Here is a 22,040-nt window from a genome sequence, read left to right on the forward strand (position 1 = left end):
TTCCTAGGTATTGCATAAGGAGACTTCTATGGCCATTTACCCTTATGTACACTGAGGAAAGGAGAATACTCAGAACTAACAAAGGCTGTTGGATACAGTGTATGAGCTTATACCAATAACACAGTTCAAAAACAACATCATGACCCCCTTGTTAGAGTGGAGGCTACAGAGGCCAGATCATAGATGGCATTCTGGCCCAAGACCATTTCACAGCGGATCCAGTGGGTCTATGTAACAGCTTTGTGGTTATTTTACCAGTCCCTGAGTGAATAAATTGGGTGAACACAGTACTTATCAGAACACTCACTTTAAGAGTCATGATGGTAGTAAAGGTCAAGTCTAAGTGCCTGAAATGGTCTCATCCAGAAAAAATTGCAATTCGAAAGTAATACCACATCCCAAGTGGACAAGAAGAGATTAGAGTCGTGCTCAGATAATTAAAGGAAGCAGGGTCATCAGCCTGTTCCATGCAAAAAAATGGATGTGTCAATAATATGACAGATATCAGACTACTGTAAACTTCAAGAAATAGTAATCCTAATCAAAGTTTTATTGGTTATATTGTCTAATATGCTATATTTACCAGTACAGATCAACATGGCCCCTGGACTTTGCATGTGGCTACTGATACAGCAGATACATTCATTTTAACTCCATCAAGAAGGAGGAGAATTGATTCGCTTTCACTTGGAGCAGTATATATTCATCTGCTCTCTGTCACGACATAATTCCAAGAGACTCCAATCATGTGGCTATTCTGCAGAACATAACGCAGGTCCAAGGTGATAATACTACAAACCCCTTTCATCATAGAGGCAACAATGATTCTTCATTACCAGGTACTGTCTGATCCACCAAGTCATAAAATTGTGGGAGATAACATCAAGTTAATAGAAGTTGATGCAAGAAATGGCAAATAATCTGGATATTATGGTAAGACACATGTGCAACAGGATAGAAAATAAACTCTACAAAGATTCAGGAGGCTGCCACTTTATTAAATTTTTAGGAGTCCAGGGGTCTGGTACATTCCAGTACATTCTCTTAAAGGTTAAGACATGTTATTGCACCTTGAACATCTTACCATTAAGAAAAAAAGTCTTTGCAGACTCTACAGGGGGAATATAACTCATGTGAGAATGCTACTCTGATCCATTAATCTACTGACTTAGAAGACTGCGAGTTTTGAGTAGGGCCCAAAGCAAGAGACTGCTCTGGAACAGGTTCAGACTATGATACATGGCATACATGGCAGATACCAAGGTGCTAGAGGCACCCGTGTATAAAGATGCCACATATATTCACAGTTCAGGCCCCTAGGATTCTGGAATAAGGACATGCCATTTGCAGCAGAGAACTATTCACCATTCAAAAAGCAGTGCTTGGCATGTTGCTGGGCCCTGGTAGAAGGGGAATATCTAACCATGGGGCATCAAGGGACCATGTGACCAGAATTGCTTATCATAAACTGGGTATTTTCTGATCCACCAAGTCATAAAATTGCAGAAGAAGGCATAGCAGGAATTCATCAAATGATAAAATTGTATATTCAAAATGGGCCTGGGACAGTCAAGAAAGGTACTCAGATAGGTAGCACAGACCTATTTTATACTTACTGCTGCTGCTCTGAGGACTTCTCTAATGGCATTATGGGGGATTCCCTATAGGCCTGGTTCACAGATGAGTTGGCTCAATATGTTGGTGCAAGCTGAAAGTTAGCTACTACTACTACATTACATTATAGCCTCACTCCAGGGTGGGCCTTAAAGACATTGGTGAGGGGAAACCCTCCCAATGGACATAGCTTTAAACAGTGTATTTGGTCAACTTGATGTGAAGGAATAAGCAGCCTGAGGTTAGAATATGCGTAGAATCCTGTGCAGTGTTGAATATGTTGGCTGGTTGGACAGCTGCCTGGAAGGAGCATAAATGGAAGATCATGGTCAAGGAGGTCTGAGAAATAAGCATATGAATGGATCTACTGGGGTGGTCATGAAGTAGGCAGATCTTTTTCTCATTTTCATGCCCATAAGGGAGCATCCAGCACTAGAAAGACAGTGAAAAACCAGGTGGTTAAGTTGACCCAACCAGTGGAGTTCAGCCAGCCTCTGCCCTAAGCCTCCTCATTCTTTGTACAATGGTGCCATAATAAGAATAACCATAGTCCCAGAGGTGCAGACCTCTACACAGGTCTAAGTGAATAGTCTTGCACTCACCATGTTTCCAAGGTACCTCCATGTTGTAGCATATATCGAAATTTCATTCTTTTTTTAAAATTTATTTTTCATTGAAGTATAGTTGATTTACAATGTTGTGTTACTTTCTGGTGTACAGCAAAGTGATTCAGTTTTATATATATATATATATATATATATATATATATATATATATATATATACCTTATAGTTTATCACAGGATACTGAATATACTTCCCTGTGCTATACAGTAAGACCTTGTTGTTTATCCATCCTATATATAATAGCTTGCCTCTGTTAATCCCAAACTCCCAATGCATTTCTCCCCCACCACCCCTCCCCCTTGGCAACCACAACTCTGTTCTCTATGTCTGTGAGTCTGTTTCTGTTCCGTAAATAAGTTCATTTGTGTCATATTTTAGATTCCACATATAAGTGATGCCATATGGTATTTGTCTTCTCTTTCTTACTTCACTTAGTATGATAATCTCTAGGTCCATCCATGTTGCTGCAAATGACATTATTTCATTCTTTTTTATGGCTGAGTACTATCCCATTGTATATATATACCACATCTTCTTTATCCATTCATCTGTCAATGGACATTTAGGTTGCGACCATGTCTTGGCTATTGTAAATAGTGCTGCTATGAACATAAGACTGCATGTATCTTTGAATTATAGTTTTGTCCAGATATACATCCAAAAGTGGGATTGCTGGATCATGTGGCAACTCTATTTTTAGTTTTTTGAGGAACCTCCATACTGTTTTCCACAGTGGCTGCACCAATTCACATTCCCACCAACAGTGTAGGAGGGTTTCCTTTTCTCCATACCCTCTCCAGCATTTGTTATTTGTAGAGAAATTTCATTCTTTTTAATGGCTGAATAATATTTCATTTTATATACAATATTTTGTTTATGCACTCATCTGTTGATGGACACTTGGGTTGTTTGCTCCTTTTGACTATTGTGAAAACTGCTGCTATGAACATTGGTGTACAAATGTCTGTTTGTGTCTGTGCTTTAAAGTATTTGGATGCATACCTAGGAGTGGAATTGCTGGGTTATATGGTAGTTCTATGATTAATATTTTGAGGAAGTGCCAAACCGTTTTCCACAGCAGCTTCACCATTTTACTTTCCCACCAGTCAATGCACTAGGGTTTCAATTTCTCAAGATCCTCACCAACAGATGTTATTTTCCATTAAAAAAATTATAGCCATTTTAGTATGTGTGACATGTTATCTCATTGTGGTTTTGATTTATATTTCACTAATGACTAATGATGTTGAGCATATTTTCGTGTACTTATTGGGCATGTGTATATCTTCTTTAGAGAACTGTCTATTCAAGTCTTTTCCCCATTTTTTAATTGGGTTGTTTATTTTTGTTGTTCTTGAGTTGTAGGAGTTCTTTATATAGTCTGGATATTAATCCCTTATGAAATGAATGACTTACAATTTTTTTCATTCTGTAGGCTGTCTTTTTACTTTCTTGATAGTGTCCTTTGATGCACAAAGTTCTTAATTTTGATGAAGTCCTATATATATATATATATATCTTTCTTTTGTTGCCTGCGCTTTTGGTGTCAAATTCATGGAATCACAGACAGATCCTATGTCATGATTTTCCTTGATGTTTTCTTACAAGAATCTTATACAGATCTTTTCCGACTTATGATGGGGTTATATCCCAATAAAACCATTGTAAGTTGAAAATACTGTAAGTTGAAAATACATTTAATACACCTAAACCTACTGAACATCATAGCTTAGCCTAGCCTAACTTAAACATGCCCAGAACACTTACATTAGCCTACCGTTGGGCAAAATCATCTAACACAAAAGCTATTTTATAATAAAGTACTGAATATCTCATGTAATTTATTGAATATTGTACTGAAAGTAAAAAATAGTATGGTTGTATGGGTACAGAATGGTTGTAAGTATATTGGTTGTTTACCCTCAGGATGTTGTGGCTGACTGGTAGCTGCAGCTTGTTGCTTCTACCCAGCAACATGTATGGTACCACATATTGCTAGCCCAGAAAAAGATCAAAATTCAAAATCGGAAGTATAGTTTCTACTGAATGAGTATCATTTTTATAACATCGTAAAATCAAAAAATTCTACATCAGGGACCTTCTGTAGTTTTAGCTCTTGTTTATGTTTTTGATTCATTTTCAGTTAATTTTTGTATATGGTGTAAGGTAAAGGTGCAACTTCATTCTTTTGGATGTGAATATCTAGTTTTCCCAGCACCATTTCTTGTAATGACTGTCCTTTCTCTGTTGCATGGTTTTGGCACCCTTGTCAAAAATCAATTGACCATATATATGAGGGCTTACTTCTGGGCTATCTAATCTTTTCCATTGGTCTATATATCTTCCCTTAGGTCAGTACCATATTGTTTTAATTACTGTAGGTTTGTAGTAAGTTTCAAAGTCGAGAAGTGTGAGTGCTCCAACTTCATTCTTTTTCACGATTGTTTTGGGTATTCAGTGCCCTTTGCAATTCCATATGGATTTGAGGTTCAGCTTTTCCATTTCTGTGAAAAAGGCTGTTAGAAATTTGATAGAAATGCATGTAATCTGTAGATGGCTTTAGGTAGTATTATTATCTTATAATGCTGGTCTTCCTAGCTGTAACCATGGGATATCTTTCCATTTATTCAGATCTTTATTTTGTTTCAGCAATGTTTTGTAGTTTTCAGTGTACAGGTCTTTCACCTCCTTAGTTATATTTATTCCTAAGTATTTAATTCTCTTAGATGCTACTGTAAATAGAACTGCTTCCATAACTTCCTTTTCAGATTGCTCGCTGCTGGTGTATAGAAACAAAGCTGATTTTCATGTGTTGTTCCTGTACCCCACACCTTTGCTGAATTCATTTATTAGCTCTAGTAGTTTTCTTGTGGATTCGTTGAGACTTTCTAAGTATAGGATCATGTAATCTGCAAATAGAGATAGTTTTACCTCTTTCTTTCCAGTTTGGAAGCCTTTTACTTATTTTTCTTGTCTAATAGCTCTGACTAGAATTTCCAGAAAAATGTTAACTAGCAGCAGTGAAAGCAGGAATCCATGTCTCATTCCTGATCTTAGAGGGAAAGCTTTTAGTTATTCACCATTGAGTATGATGGATGTTAGCTATGGGTTTTTCATAAATAAACTTTATCACGTTAAGAAATTTTCCCTCTAGTCCTACTTTTCTCAGAGCTTTTATCATGAAAGCCTGTTGGATTTTTATCAAATGACTTTTCTACATCAGTTGAGATGATCATGTGTTTTTCCCCCGGTTCTATTAATGTGATGAATTACACTGATTAATTTTCTTATGTTGAACCACCCTTGCATTCCTGGGATGAATCCTACTTGGTCATGGTGAATAATGCTTTTAATATGTTGTTGGATTTGATTTGCTAATATTTTGTTGAGAATTTTTGACCAATTAATTTTTTTGAGACAATAAAAGTTCCTAATTTTAATGTAGTTCATTTAGTCAACCTTTTACTTCACTGTTGTTTATCAAAATATGCCATCATGAGAATGGCAAAGGAGCTGTAGCAGTATAAGACACTTATAAAACATATGGCTGATACAGAACTGGCTTCCTGAAAAAATAAAGAACTAAAAATCAACAAGAAAAAGCCTGACAACCCAGTGTAAAACAGAGGATAAAACTGAGCCAGCTCTTTAAACTTCCCTTCCCCAGAAAAGGATGTCCAAGTAGTCGATAAACATATAAAATATGCTGAGTTCATTAGTAATCAACAGAGTGAGAATTAAAATTATGAGATGCCACTAAAATTTAAGAAACATGCACATGAGCGTGCACACACACATACACACACACACACACACACACACACAAATACCCGATATTGTCAAGGATATAGGCAATGGGAACTCTACTAAGGTATTGATAAGAATATAAATTGTTTAAAGTACTCTGAAATACAGTTTGATATTATCTACCAAAATTGAAGCTATTCTTGCCCTATGATTCAGCAATTCTACTCTCACATCTCTACCTAAAAGAAGTGTAGGCACATATATAGCAAGCAACATATACAAAAATATGCTTAGCATCATTATTTGTAATATCTCAAACTGAAAATAATCTCAAACTCATTGAAAAGTAAAATGGATAAATTATGATGTCAAACAATGAAATATTATAAAAGATAAACATGGATGAATTAGAACTACATGTATGTTTCCCATAAACATAATGCTGAGAAGAGAAATGTAGAATACTTCTACATTACTCCAAGTAACGTAAAAGATCAGGTACACATAAATCATACTGTTTAAGGACACATTCTAAGGAGGTAAAGCTATAAAGAAAAGCAGGAAATAACTACCATAAAATTCAGATTCTCTTTGGAAGAGAGTTGTAGTGATTATGACAGAGTCTGAATGAGGTTTTTAGGTTGATGGCTTTATTTATTCCTTGATCTTGAGGATCATTGAACAGAAGTTCATTATATGAGAAAGGATTGAGTTGTAAATGCCTGCTTTGTACAGTTTCCTCAATATATATTATAGTTCACAATAAAATGTGATTAAAATGTAAAGTAGTTGGTTAAAACATAATCCTCTAATATTTGGAATTGCTCTAATTATAGGGGAACACTTTTGCCTGAAACAAGGAAGTTATAAATGTATCTGCCAATGACAAGAGGTAGGCCTCAGTGACTGGTGTCTGCAAATTGTGCTCATTGCTGGGAGATTTTGCTCATAATATTGTTTACATTTCACACCACTTAGTTTTGGGCTACCAGAAATGGATATCTTGGTGACAATAGGAAAGGAGAGTTTAATAAAATTGTGGACAGATTTCTCCCATTGCTCTTCAAGGACAGAAAAACTCAGGAACCCTAGAATATATATTTTAGTGTAAAAGACTGCACAACAGCCTGAGTATGATTTATTTTTTGATGAATTAGTCAGTCTTTTTAAATAGCAAGAACATACCCCTCACACAACCTCTGAGAAAAATAGTAATGCAGATTTAAACACATATGAATCTGAAAGGATTAAATTTCCTTTCAGATCAATCTTGTTTGAGGTCTGCTAATTAGATAAAGATCCAAGAGCTAAAGTTACAACAGTGAAGTTGTTTCCTAAATGAAGGATGAAAACATTTTACAATCATTTGAATATTCATTGTGTATCTCCTGCTAGATATTTTCTAAGAGCACTCACTTAAATAATCTCATTCAGTATTTGTGATCAACAAATGGAATTGGAATTATTTTCCAAACTTTACAGGTGAAGATATTGAAACTCAAAGTGTGTATGTTCTTTAGTGACACACTCAGAAATTGGAATGTTTGGATTTCAAGCACAGTTCTGACCCTGAGATCATTTGTTTTTGTGCCTACCTGCTACTTTTAGATACCATGCTATTGGGGTTTATCAGTCATAGTACAATTAGGAAAAGAGAAGGCATGTCAGGTAGTTCAACAAAGGGAGTTTTATATGAGAAGCTAGTCTCAAATTGTTAGAAGAGCTGAAAAAACAACAGGGAGAGGGCAGATAGCCCAGAGATGATCAAATACAAAAAACTGCTGCAATTACTACGCTGGAAGGACTATAGCAGGAGCTGATGTTACCAGAGCCCAGGGTCTGAGTTCTTTTACAGGTGCTAGAAACTTGGAGGAGGGTCTGTTTGAGGGGCAGCACAGCTAGCTGCCAAGGAGAACCTGGAAACGTGGAGTGCCCACCTGGCAGGAGCTGAACTCATAAAATGAGCTGCAAGGTTGGAGCTGGTACTGCAGAGGAAAGCGCTGCCTTGTGGGAGCTGCAACCAGAGTTACTATGGACAGTGATAAAGATACCTCAGGAAGGAAAGAGAGAGAGGAAGACATACCTTGGCTTCTTACCTCCAGTCCCCAGCCATTGGTGAAGCCCCAAAAGAACCAATTTGGCAGGGATCTGGGGAATCATCCCTCTTTGGTCTGTGATATAGAGCAGAGCAGAGCACAGGAAAGTGGGGGAGGAGGTGGACCTAAGTGAAGAGGAAAATTATCAAATCCCAAGGCTAGCTTTCTAGCCTACTTCAAATTAATCTGGCCCCAAGAGGAGATGGTAAGTAGAAATTACCTGAATTACCTAAGCAGGCTCATGTTAGAATCATTAATTTAATATATAATATTTATTCTTTGTTCCCCAAGAAAATAAATCATCGTGTAAGTTGAATAAATCCACACTTGCCGCTTCAGTTAGAAAGAAGTCTAAATAAGTAGCACTGCACAAAAAGGATAAGAAAGCAAGCTGAAACGTAAGAAGCAAAGAAAGATGCCTGCTATCATATAGGACTGATTAAAACTCATATAGTAGAGGAATGTGGAAAAGTCTAAAAATAAGACTAAGTCTTAGCATTGCCTGTTAATGCTCATAAGGGACATTGATTTGAATGATAATTCCAATTGCTGGTTTTGCTAATGTCTGAATAGTGCTTTCAGAAATCAATTCTTTTGTTATATAAAGTAGCAGCTTATAATTGGGGGTGGGGAATTCACATTTGAAACAAAAGAATTGATTTCTAATTCTAGATAGTGGAAAAAATAGATAGCACCAAGAAATTCAAGACAAAAAAGAAAAAGGAAAAAGAAAAAAGCCATGAAAGACAAATGCAAAAGAAATGGGAAAAATACAGGGGTGGTATTTCATTAGAATACATAAGAGATACAAAGTTTGTGTTTTCTTTCCTATTCCTTTTTTTGTAGTTATCCAAACTGATAGAATCTAGAAAGAGGGATACCAGGAACATCTGGTATATAATTTTCCTTAAAAGTACCTAGGCAGTGCTACCCAATAGAACTTTATGGGGTGATGGAATAGTTATAAATCTGTTCTCTCCAATACAGTAACCACTGACCACATGTGGCTATGAAGCACCTGAAAAGTGGCTATTATGACTGAGGAACTAAATTTCAGTTTTGATTTAATTTTAAACAATTTTCACTTAAATTTAAATAGCACATGCAACCAGCGATTACATTTTTGAGGCAGCACAGACCAATGCTATTCTTCAAACTTGATAGAAAGATGTCTTCCTTCCACAGTGAATAACTTCAAGAAGGACAGTTTTGGAGCATTGAGCTAAAAAGGTGATTCCTTCCTACCAGTCAGAATGGCTAAATTATCCCTGGTGGGGTCACAGTCAAATTTCCCACATATTCATCTATCCTCTAAATTGATAGTAAACTATTTAGAATTATAGTGCAGACACTTCTAAGGCTAGGATAGGCATTTGTTACCTATTTCATATCTTTCAGTGTCTGCTATGAAACTATGATAAAAAGTGGGGACTAAATAAACATTTTCTGACAGCATTTTGAAGACCTCAGAAAACTCCATTAAGATCTATAGTGGAAAACTGAAAACAAAACTAAACTAAAATATAGAAATTGCTTTTTCCATTTATTCAATTTCAGCCGCTTTTCACCACCTCCACTGCTACAACTTTGGAACCATCCTCTCTTGCCTGGATTATTGCAGTACAACCTCCTAACTGGTCTTCTGTTTTTATCCTTTCCTCCTTACAGTCTCTTCTCAACACTGTGGCCAGTGATGTTTTATGCCATTTCATTTTCCACAGTCTCTTCTCTTTTTTTTTTTAAAATAAATTTATTTATTTATTTACTTATTTTTGGCTGAATTGGGTCTTTGTTGCTGCGCGGACTTCCTCTAGTTGCAGTGAGCGAGGGCTACTCTGTTGAGGTGTGCCGGCTTCTCATTGCAGTGGCTTCTCTTGTTGCAGAGCACTGGCTCTAGGTGCACGGGCTTCAGTAGTCGTGGCACACGGGCTCAGCAGTTGTGGCTCACGGGCTTTAGAGCACAGGCTCAGTAGCTGTGGCGCATGGGCTTAGTTGCTCTGCGGCATGTGGGATCTTCCCAGACCAGGGCTCGAACCCGTGTCCCCTGCATTGGCAGGCGCATTCTTAACCACTGCACCACCAGGGAAGTCCACCAGTGATATTTTAAAATAGAAGTTAGACCATGTCACTCCTCTAGTCAAAACCCTCTAGTAACTCCATTTTATTCAGAGTCAAAAGTCAAAGTTTACAATGGCCTAGGATGCCCTACATGGTCTGCATCCCCCATTTCTCTGATCTTCTCTTCATTTTTCTCCCCCATTCACTCTGCCCCAGCCACATCGGCTTCTTTGCTGTCACAAACACATAAGGCACCCTCTTCTCTTAGGGCCTTTGTACTAGCTGTTTCCTTTGCCTAGAACATTCTTCCACCAGAGTATTATTTATCTTTCCCATGGCTGTCCTCTTCCTCTCGAGCTTTTGCTCAATTCTCACTTCCCCAAAGATGCTACTCTGACCACTCTATTTAATTCTGCACCTTGTTCTCAGCACCTCGAGCCCTCCTGATTTCCCTAACCTTCTTCTGCTTCGGTTTCCTTTTTCTACAGTACTCATCAGCTTTAACATACTAGAACATTTATTGATTTATTATGTTTATTTTTCACCATCTTCCTTACTCCAGTAGAATGTAAACTCTAGGAAGGCAGCACATTTTGCCTGTTTTGTTCACTGATGAATCCCAAACACCTTGAAAACTGCCTAACACACAATAAGCACTTTACAAAAGTATACTAAATATATTACCAAACGTTTATTAATCAAGATCATATGTTTATGATTTATATATATATGAATGTATATGTATGGAATAATTTTAATGAATTAAACTTTTATGAGTAAATATATCTGATTGCTAGTGTAACATGAAATTTGCCATGTCAGAATTTTCTAAATGAAATCATAAAGTTTCTGTAGTAAATGTTAATTTGTTTCAAAGTGTTTTAACGGTGATATAAAATCCTAGATGTGTTCAAGTGGGCTGAGATAATGATATTAAAGAAAATTCTAATTTCCTTGATGCCCAACCCCTTCCGTCTTTAACACTTACGGCGCTTCATTAAAATGCATGTTGTATTTAATTTTCCAGGAAATTTCAGAGCATAAAAGAAGTACATATATTCAAAGCGATTTCCAGTTAAACTAGCTGAAACTTTTAAAATGTTAAGTCCATGTCTTTTTAAATAGAGCCTGTGTCTTTTCTAGATGTGGGGCTGCTCTTGGCATGCTTGCACAGGTCAGTGTGTTCAGAATAGTCAGAATACCTTTATCCTTTGTTTGGTTCTCCTATTTCCTAAACCCTTTATCACATTCTGTACCCTCTCCAAGTTACTGATATTGATTTCAAAGCCCCAAAGCAGACATAGTATTCTCATAACACTTGACCACTGCTGACAGCTGTGGGAGGAAAGCTTGCTGTTTTTAGAGCCTCTGCTGCAGTGTACACATCCCATTTTCATCCCTCCTTTCTTAAAAGAATTATATTACTGACAAATTTAACTTTGAACCCATAAATAATCCTTGGAATATTTTTCTGGCAACTACTTCAAAGCTGGTTATTTCTGATTGTGTAGTCATGGAAATCACGTTTTATCCTTAAACTTATTCTATACTTATAATGTTAAAATTAGCATTTTTTCTCTCTTTCTACTTGTGAAGGTCAATTTTCCCTCTCATCTTGTTGTCAAAGCTTGTGTTTCCAGTAAAATTTACAGTCTAGTATGAACCATCTCTCTTCCGATATAAGTATAAACCCTTTGAGGACAAGGTTATGTCCCATTCATTTTTGTATTCCCTACAGAATTTAGCACGTAACAGGTACTCCATTCCACCTAGCACCAACACAGCCTGGTCCCTCATTATCTCTCACCTGGACTGTAACTTCCTAACTAGTCTCACCACCTCTGGTTTCTTCATAACTGACCTGGGCCACAGACATAGTAAATTACTTGTAAGTAGCCCGGATATAACCTGTTCTATCTGCCAATACACATGCTACTCCCTCTCACCGAAGTGTCTTTCACCCAAATCTGCCTGGCTCAATCCTGCACATCCTTCCAGCTTCAATTATTATATTACTTCCTCTGCAAAGGCACCTTGGATGCCTCAGAGTGGCACTACAACCTTGAGCTTAAGGGCTCAGACTCTGAAATCAGATGGCTGGGGTTGGTTTATCTTGCCTTGTACTAGTTGAATAACCTTAGGAAAGTTATTTAACCTTTCTGTACCTCAGTTTCCTTAACTGGAAAGTAAGGAAAATAATGGCATCAATTTCATCAGGTTGTTGTAAGGATTAAATAAGTTAATATATAAAAAGAGCTTGGAACAGTACCTGTCTCATAATAAGCAGTAAATTAATGTTAGCTTTTATTATTAGTACAGTAGATATATTGACATTGCTAGTTTGTTACCACTCTGGTCCCTTAAGCAGAGTTCAGTATATAATTTTATTATCTTTGTTTAACACTGATTTTTAAGTGGAAATGTAACTGACATATAACATATTACTTTCAAGCATACAACATAATGATTTGATATACGTATATATTGTGAAATGATCACAATAAGTCTACTTAATATCCATCACCACAAGGTTACAAATTTATTTATTTTTCTTGTGATGAGAACTTTTAAGATCTACCCTCTTGGCAACTTTCAAATATGCAATACTGTGTTGTTAACTATAGTCACCATGCTGTACATTACATACCCAGACGTATTTATTTTATAACTGGAAGTTTGTAGTTTTTGACCACTTTTACCCATTTTGCCAGACTCCCACCCCCATTCTGGCAGCCACCAGAGACCAATCTGTTCTCTCTATCTAGGAGTTCAGGGGTTTTTTGTTTGTTTTTTTAACATTAATTTTAAATTATTTTTACCTCCTGACCAAACCATGAGCTGACTGAGGACAGATATTTTTACTCAGTCATCTGCCGGATCTAGCACAGTGCTTAATATTCAAAAGAGCACAATACATATTTTTGGAATAACTTAACAAGCAATCTGAATTATCTTTTTAATGAAACCATCAACATCTAATGATTAGTTCCTAATACCTGACCAAGGAATGCGTGATAATTTTAAAGTATCACGCTTAAAAAGCTGTGTTGATAGTCATCTTTCATCAGCGTCAGGAGCTATGCCAGTCACTGTACTGAATATAAGGTTTTCTTCTAAACCAACCCTATGAAATAGATTCTATTAAGACATGAGAAAGCTGAGACACAGAAGACTCAAGTAATTTTTTCCTTAGCATAAAGGAATTCAAGAATATAACACTTTGTTTCCTGCCAATTCAACATTCATTCACTGGCCGTTCTACTTCCATGTTTAACACTCACAGGAAAAATAAAATGCTTCAATCATCAATGTTTCATATTGAAAGCGACACTTTTAAAGTATTATTTCAGTACTTCTGGACAATAGTCAACACCTGATGTATGCAAGCAACTTCTACTAATGTCAATAGAAACACAGGGTGTTTGAGATATTTTATTTTCCTAATGAACTGTGTTGCATGAAAACCCTAACGCTGAAATGAGTAACTTTAGATAGCTGGGGCCTTATAACTCATCTAAGTTATAATGGACTCATCTGGTCCATTTTCCATGTTTAGAAACAACATGTTCCTCTGACCTTAAAGATTTTATTTTATAATGATAATTCATTATTAACCCCATTTTAATTATAACCTAAAATCTACTACTATTATATTTTAAATTAATATCTCACATTTAGCTATTAGTAAATTATCTCAAATTGATCCAAAAATATAAGAATAGAAAAACAGTGTGTTTATTCATTCATTCATTCATGTGACTCTGGAAAATCAGACATGTATCCTGCTGAACCTGAACGAGGAAGCATGTAGCCCCAGGAGGTGCTGGCAGCTTTATTCGTCCAAAGGTTAAGGACGAGGAACTGACCAAAACAGAGAAACCAGCTATACTGGGTGGGCTGAATGCACCTAAAACCACTTCTGTAAAATTAAACAGAGGCTCTTCATTTTCTGAGCAGCCAAAAATGACAAATGACAAATGTACATTCTACAAGGTCCCTTTCACAATGTTTGAAACTGAAGGCAATCAGAATATTCGGCCCCCAAATATGCCACTTTGGCATAAGGATTATTTTGAGCTGAAGGCAATTGAGAGTCAACAAACACAGGAAGAGTTCTCTCCCCTTTCCTTATCTTCCTAAAAGCTGGGTATGAATTTCCCTTTGAGGATAATGCTCCCTCTTCCAGCCCCAGTACCAGGGAGACAAGAGGAACTCTTATCATCAAAGACTGGGGTTGACACCAAGATGAGTTTGCATAAACAGACCTTACAAAAATAGCCTTTATCTTCCGTTATTTCCCCCATATATTTCTTAATTACTTTCCCATAATTTATCACTCCTTGAAGCCTAACCCTCTTTCCTTTGTTAAAAGTTATATAAGCCCCCAAGTCCAACTGCTTCTTTGAGTTTCACTTCTTTTCTCTAAACTCCTGTGCATGTAAATATTAATAAAAATTGTGTGCCTTTTCTCCTGTTAATCTGTCTTTTATTAGTTTAATTCGAAGGGCCACAGGTTCAGAACTTGAAAGAGTAGAGGAAAAGTTTTTCCTCCCTAACAAGACAAAGTTAGAGTCTTACCTAAAGCTGTGGCTGTGGTTTTTTTGGTCGTTGTTGTTTTTTGTACAGTGTGATTACATGGTTTATTGGATTAACCTTTTGATTTAAGCCAGTTTGTTTCAAATTAATCTGTTGCTTTTGCCCTAAAGAGTTCTTATTAGTACTTAGGGCTTCTAAATTTTCTCCATTGTGGGGTCCCTATTCCAGGAATATAAAGAGCTCTATAGCTTAACTTTGAGGAGTGAAACCCTACTTCTGATATTCAAGTAAGGTTATTATTACCCAGCTATATATTGTTACCCAAATTATCTGCTTGACTGGACCTCTCCATGTCACTATCTGGGTTTTCCATTAGCATGTTCTTTCCATCTTTGAGCATACCACCCAGGACCAACACACAACTACAGGCGGCACCATTCACAATAAGCATCCAGTTCAAGCCATGAAGTACATAGCATATGGGACTGGTTGAACATGGCAATCCTGACCCCACCCCTTATTATTTGACCCTTACTTGGGTTATTTTTACCCTGGCTTTTTTTCAGAAATTATTTCATGTAGCTTAAAAAAATTATACAATTAAATTCAAAATTTTTAAAAATTTAAGCTTTTATTTACAAGTGTACCCAAATTTTAAAGAAAAAATGATTAGCTCAAAAAATAGAGGCATCCTAGTGTTCTCAGCTTTCTAGTAGCCAATCTGCAAGGGGGAAGTGGCCATTTACCCAGGTAACATTGTCCACGCATTAAAAACAAAACAATTGGGCTTCCCTGGTGGCGCAGTGGTTGGGAATCTGCCTGCCAATGCAGGGGACACGGGTTCGAGCCCCGGTCTGGGAAGATCCCACATGCCGTGGAGCGACAAGCCACAACTACTGAGCCTGCGCGTCTGGAGCCTGTGCTCCGCAACAAGAGAGGCCGCGATAGTGAGAGGCCCGCGCACCGCGATGAAGAGTGGCCCCCGCTCGCTACAACTGGAGAAAGCCCTCGCACAGAAACGAAGACCCAACCCAGCCAAAAAAAATAATAATAAAATAAATATAAATAAATAAATTTTTAAAAAAAGTATATCTTTAAAACAAAACAAAACAAAACAAAACAAAACAATTGCTTATGTGAAACAAAACTACTCATGGAACTCAAACTAGACATGATATCCCCAATGTTGGTTCAGATTCTGGGAGAAGCAGACACTAAGACAGGATTAAATAAGGCAGAGATTTATTGGGAGAAATGGCTATGGAAAGAGGGGAGGATACTGAAAGAAGTTTGGGGAGCCATCAGACCACTATGCAATTTGGATCCCTGTGGAAGACAGATGGAAGGAAGGTTGGGTAGGAAAAGTCTTAGACTGCAGTACAGTTTTAAGAAAGTTTCAGTATGGTTGATGGGGAGTCCTTGAGCCAAAGTTGCTCATTAGAGAAGTCCTATACCTTGCAGGAATACCCCTACTCTAGTATCCCTGCTGCACACCATCATTGGCTAGAAGCAACCTGTGGGAAGTGCTGTGATGGATTCAGAGCTCAACAGCTGAGGCTATTGATCAATTATGCCCCACAGTAGGAGATTTGTGAGCAACATTTTCATGGCTGCCATACCCCCACCCTCATTTCTATGAGTCTGAAAAGGCGATGACTACTAAATGTAAATGATTTACTTGAACCAAGTCTGAAACTTTATGTACCTTGGAAACTGATACTTCCCAATTATTTTAACCTTTATGACCAGCTGGATTTGCCCTTACTCAACTTATACTGGCAATGAGTTTCATAAGTCCTGAAATATGAGAATCCATGCCCCATGGAACTGGCATTCTAGTGAAGGTTATAGACATGTCAGCAATGAAATATAATACAAGGTGAAAGGAAATGCATGTTTAATAAAGGTATAAACAATGTATTGTGGAGGGGCAGGGAGGAATGGGAGGTTTCACAAAGCTGGTATTTCATAAGGGACTTCACAGATGAGTAGTGTTCCAAAGCAGATTAACTGAAAGTAACTCAACTAATATGCATTTATTGTTTGAAGTAATGAGAACTAATGAGTTAATGTAGATCTGTAGTTCTCAAGCTTTAGTGCACATCAGAATCATCTGGAGGGCTGGTTAAAACACAGATTACTGAATCCACCCCCACCCACAGAGTTTCTGAATCAGTAGGTCTGGGAATAGAGCCTGAGAATTTGTATTTCTAACAAGTTCCCAGGTGCTGCTGACGTTGTTGCTCTGGGCAGCACACTTGGAGAACCAAGCAAGTAATACAAGAATAGTGGTGTTTTAGAATATGAGTTAATGAGTATGAGAAGTACTCATATGCGTAATGAGTAGGCACTCTCATACTTCTCTCCCTTTAATTAACCTAGAACATGTTATCCATCACAGGATTATTATCAAGAGCACAGGAGCTTTGGAACTGAGCAAGCCTGGGTTCAAGATAGGAATTCTTGGGCTTCGATTTTTTTGTTTGATTGTTTTCTGTTCTTTTGGATTCATTACCTCCCACACCCCCAGGCACTGGCAATCACCCATCAGTTTCTGTCCCTAGAGTTTTACCTTTCCCAGAATGTTATACAAATGGATCAATATAGTGTGTAGATTTTGGGGTCTGGTTTCTTTCACTTGCCAACATGCATTTGACATTTATCTGTGTTCTTACAAATATCAGTATTTCATTCATTTGTATTGCTGAGTAGTATCCCATTGTATGCACACACCACACTGTCTATCCATTCATCAGCTGAAGGACATTTTCATCATTTCCAAATTTTGGCATTATGAGTAAAGCTTCTGGAAATATAATCATTTCACTTAGGTAAATATCTAAGAGTGAAGTTTCTACGTCATGTGGCAAGTGTATGTTGAACTTTATAAGAAACTGCCAAACTGTTTTCTAACGTGGCTGTACCATTTTGCATTTCCACAGTGATACAGGAGAATTCCAGTTTCTCCACATCTTTGCCAGCATTTAATATTGTCAGTTTATTATTATTTTTTAATTTAAGCCACTCAAATAAGTATATGGTGGTATTTCGTTGTCGCTTTAAGCTTCCCTAATGATTAATGATGTTAGTATCTATTCATGTGCATATTCGCAATCCATATACTTTCTTTGGTGAAATTTTGCTTTGGTGTTTCTAGTATAGATAACTTATAACACTCTACTCTCAAGTAATATATCACTTCACCTATAGTAGAAGAACCTTTAAATAGTACAATTTATTTACTTTCTCCTGGCCCCTGTGTTATTGTCATAGTTTATTTTTACATCTGTTGTAAATACCACAATACATTGTTATTATTTTTTATTTAAGCATTCAATTATCTTTTAGTGTAATTTAGAACATAAGAAAACACCATTTTGTATTTACTCACATATTCCCGAATTCTGGTGTTATTTGGTCTTTTGTATAGATACAGATTTTTATGTGGTATCATTTCCTTTTACCCAAAGATCTTCCTTTAAAATTGTATGTCTGGCCAGCCCCTACCCCAGCAGACTGGATGCAGTCAGCCTGCCCCTACTTCACTGCGACCAAAATGCTGTGATCGAAAATGCTGTTATGTCAGAGGAAATGCAACAGGACTTGGTGGACTGTGCTACTCAGGCACTGGAGAAATATAACATAGAGACGGATATAGCAGCCTATGTTAAGAAGGAGTTTGAAAAGAAGCACAATCCCACCTGGCACTGAATCGTGGGGAAGAACTTCAGTAATTACATGACACATTAAACCAAATACCTCATCTACTTCTACCTGGGCCAAGTGGTCATTCTTCTGTTCAAATCTGTTTAAAAGCACAGACTGTCCCACACACCCAGTGATACATCCAAAAACAAGGACTACAGCCTAAATTCCAAACACCAGACTTAAATCTTCAGCCTTGCCTAAGGCAACACCTCAATCTTTGAACATTTTTTGTGTTGTTTTATACAAAGCATTCTCTGTACTAATTTGTTGTGGTTCTAAAACAATTAATAAAACAACTTACATTTGTATATATGTTCTATTCCTTACCTCTCTGCCACATATTTTCCCTCCTCATAGTCAATTCCTTTCAAAAAAAAAATAGATACATCTGTTAGAGAAATGTGTGTTTTAAAATAAATAAATACAAATAAAATTGCATGTTGGCTAGTGATGATTTTGCTTTTTGTATGTTTGAATAAATATTTCACTTTTATTACTGAAATATATTTTTACTGGCTATATCATTCAAGGTTGATGTTATTTTCTTTCAGTACTTTAAAGATACTGTTCCACTGTCTCCTGATTCATACTGTTTCCAAAACAATAGTCTCCTATAATTCTTATATTTGTTTCTTTCTGCAAAATGTGTTCCCCCCTCTTTGTCACTGGTTTTAAGCAATTTGATTATCATCATAATCATCAGTCTTGGTGAAGTTTTCTTCATTTTTTTTCCTTGGGGTTTGATCCTTTTAAACTTGCTTTTAAGCTTTGTTAAGCAGGACCAGAGAAGCCTTTGGTCTAGGTCTCATCTTGCCCCTTAAGTGAGCCAATATCCTTCTGAATAGTCTACCTGATACCTCGCATATTATAATTTTTCTACTCAGGCTGGTGAGAACACCAATAATTTCTGTTTCACTTAAGCCTGGAGATTTTTCTGCCTGCTTCTTTCAGGTTATTCGTCCCTTGGCTTCACGTAGCTTCCTCACGTGAAAGTTCTGATACTCAGATGAAGACTCAGTGGAGGGGGGGTTGGTCCTGCAGATCTTCAGAGCTTTCTCTCACTGCAACTCTCTCTTCTCCTTTACTCTGCCCTGTGAACTCCTTACCCTGATGTTCCCAAATTCCCAAGTCCATCTCTTCAACTCAGGTACACTGCTGGGCTCACCCTCTTTCACCACCCTGTGTTCTGGTCTGAAAACTCTCTCTAGTTATTACACTGAGTGATCATAGGACTCACTTTATTTGTTTCCTTTCTTTCAGAGATCATTGCTCTACACATGTGTGATGAAAAATATATTTCCCATTTCAAACAATGGGAAATCAGCTCCAACTTAGCATTTCTGCTTAGAACTTTTCATTTCAGGAATGTATTACTGATGTTAAGTGGGAGATATCTGTATTATGTACTAGAAGAAAGGGCTGTAAGGATCCAGAGCCTTATTAAGGCAAGAGATCTAGGCATTATTAACAATTGTGCTGCTAGCTCTCAACACGATTTTTGTGGGAAATTGTACTCTTTCCCCTTTTTTTCAAAACAACTATTTTAAAGGTTTTTTTTTTTTTTATAGCTACTTTATTTATTTCTTTTTTTTTATTTTTGGCTGTGTTGGGTCTTCAGTTCGTGCGAGGGCTTTCTCTAGTTACAGCAAGTGGGGGCCACTCTTCATCGCGGTACGGGGACCGCTCTTCATCGCGGTGCGCGGGCCTTTCACTATCGCGGCCCCTCCCGTTGCAGGGCACAGGCTCCAGACGCGCAGGCTCAGTAGTTGTGGCTCACGGGCCCAGCTGCTCCGTGGCATGTGGGATCTTCCCAGACCAGGGCTCGAACCCGTGTCCCCTGCATTAGCAGGCAGATTCTCAACCACTGCGCCACCAGGGAAGCCCTTTAAAGGTATTTTTAAGTTTGTTGTTTGTTTGTTTTTAAAAGGGCTATTCTTATTTTTGTTTTCTCTTTTGCTTTGAGGAAAAGGTCAAGGTAATCTGAGCTGGTGCTGGAGAGACGAGAAACCAAGAGAAACTGGAAAGAATCCAAGTAACTTTTGGTAAATTTTAATAGTTTTGTAAAAATACATATAATATTAGTGCTTACATATACATATAATATAGTTAAAATTTTAAAGCTATTAAAATTATTAATAAATTGAAAAGAGTATGACATGATGTTCTATGTTATTTTTCTGGAAGCAATAAGATGACAGTAATTAAAATACTTCTCATGACTGTATTACTTTCCATGAGGTTATTCCTTACTTTCCCTATTAAACTGTGAGTGCACATTGAGTTACTGGTGTTTAACTTTTGTGTCTCATGCAACACCTAATATATGAAGCACTCAATATTTTTTTATTTGGCTGAACGACTGATTTGACTATGAATAAACTGATTAGGAAATCTCTAGCTCCTCAATGACCAACTGACCGATTTAGTGTTCCAAAAATTCTTCTTTCTCTAAAAGGATTATATTCTCCTGAGTTTTTAATTCCATAAAAACATTTCAACTCCCATTCTTAGGTCTTTGTACTTAATAACGTTGTCTCTGTCCGGAGCATTCATACAACCCCTGTCCATCTGCTAAGATACCTCACTACTTTTCTACCTGACACCTGATCAGTGTCTCCTCCTCTGAGAGACCTTCACTATATCTAAAATATCACTCATCACATGCTGACCCAAGAATCTGCTTTTCTTTGAGAGCTATCTGGGAATATGATATGTTCTTATATATGTGTGTCTGTATAGTATATACCTTATATTTGTGAGATGTACACATACACACACACATTTGTCATTTGTTTCTCCCACTAGAATGTAAGCTCCTTGACAGTAGCAACAGTTTTTGATGACCACTTTATCCCCAGGGTACAGAAGAGTGAGACACAGAGGAGACATTCAGTTAGTATTTGTCAAGTGAATGAATAGATGAGGTAAGAAGTGGATGATACACTTCGTTACCAGAAGCTTCATCATCAATTCTTTTAGTAATACAGGACACATCTGCTTTCAGTGATAAGGCAGGCTAACTCCTCTGAAAAACTGCCTGTTACAAATCACCTAGATATGCTGGATAAACATGACCAACCAGTATTTAATTACATAGCTGAGCTTTCAGGAAGCTAAGGGAAATCATCAGGAGCCATACAGAAATGAAGAGGAAGCTACGAATCAAATGATTTAATGAAGCTGAAACTACGCTCTTTGTATTTGGGAAATTCTGTGCCTTTTTCAGTATCCAAGACACTTGCACATCCATAGCTGGTTGAAGGAGAGGGAGACAAGTCCTTTGCTCCTAGCAAGGAGTGGAACAGGGAACAGGCAAAGGTGGAACAAGAAAAACCCCAGACCAAGCCAAGATCTTCACCTTCAGTGAAAGGATGAATTAGACAAAAAAAACAACCTCTTGTCAAGGGCCAGTGACAAGTAAAATTACCTATCTAGGCTTGGGTTCTGGGAAGGAAATTTTAAAATGGTTTCACTGAGATTTCACAACTTCATTCCTGCCCTCGCTTATGAGTTCCTATTTTTGCTACCCACATAGTCTGTAAAACTTCATGCCACAAAATTAAAGACATTCTGAGTTGGTAGTAATTTGGGCCACCACACACAGGTAAAATGCATTGCCTTTCTGGAAGAAGGTAACCTCAAAAAAGGACTCACC

General features: G+C 37.3%; 1 pseudogene; it reads left to right on the forward strand.

The window, feature by feature from the left end:
• Positions 1-320: 320 nt before the first annotated feature.
• Positions 321-18,490, forward strand: LOC103005545 (dynein light chain 1, cytoplasmic-like; annotated as a pseudogene).
• Positions 18,491-22,040: the final 3,550 nt, after the last annotated feature.

The sequence above is a fragment of the Balaenoptera acutorostrata genome, chromosome X (genome assembly GCF_949987535.1).
Source record: "Balaenoptera acutorostrata chromosome X, mBalAcu1.1, whole genome shotgun sequence".
NCBI lineage: Eukaryota > Metazoa > Chordata > Mammalia > Artiodactyla > Balaenopteridae > Balaenoptera > Balaenoptera acutorostrata.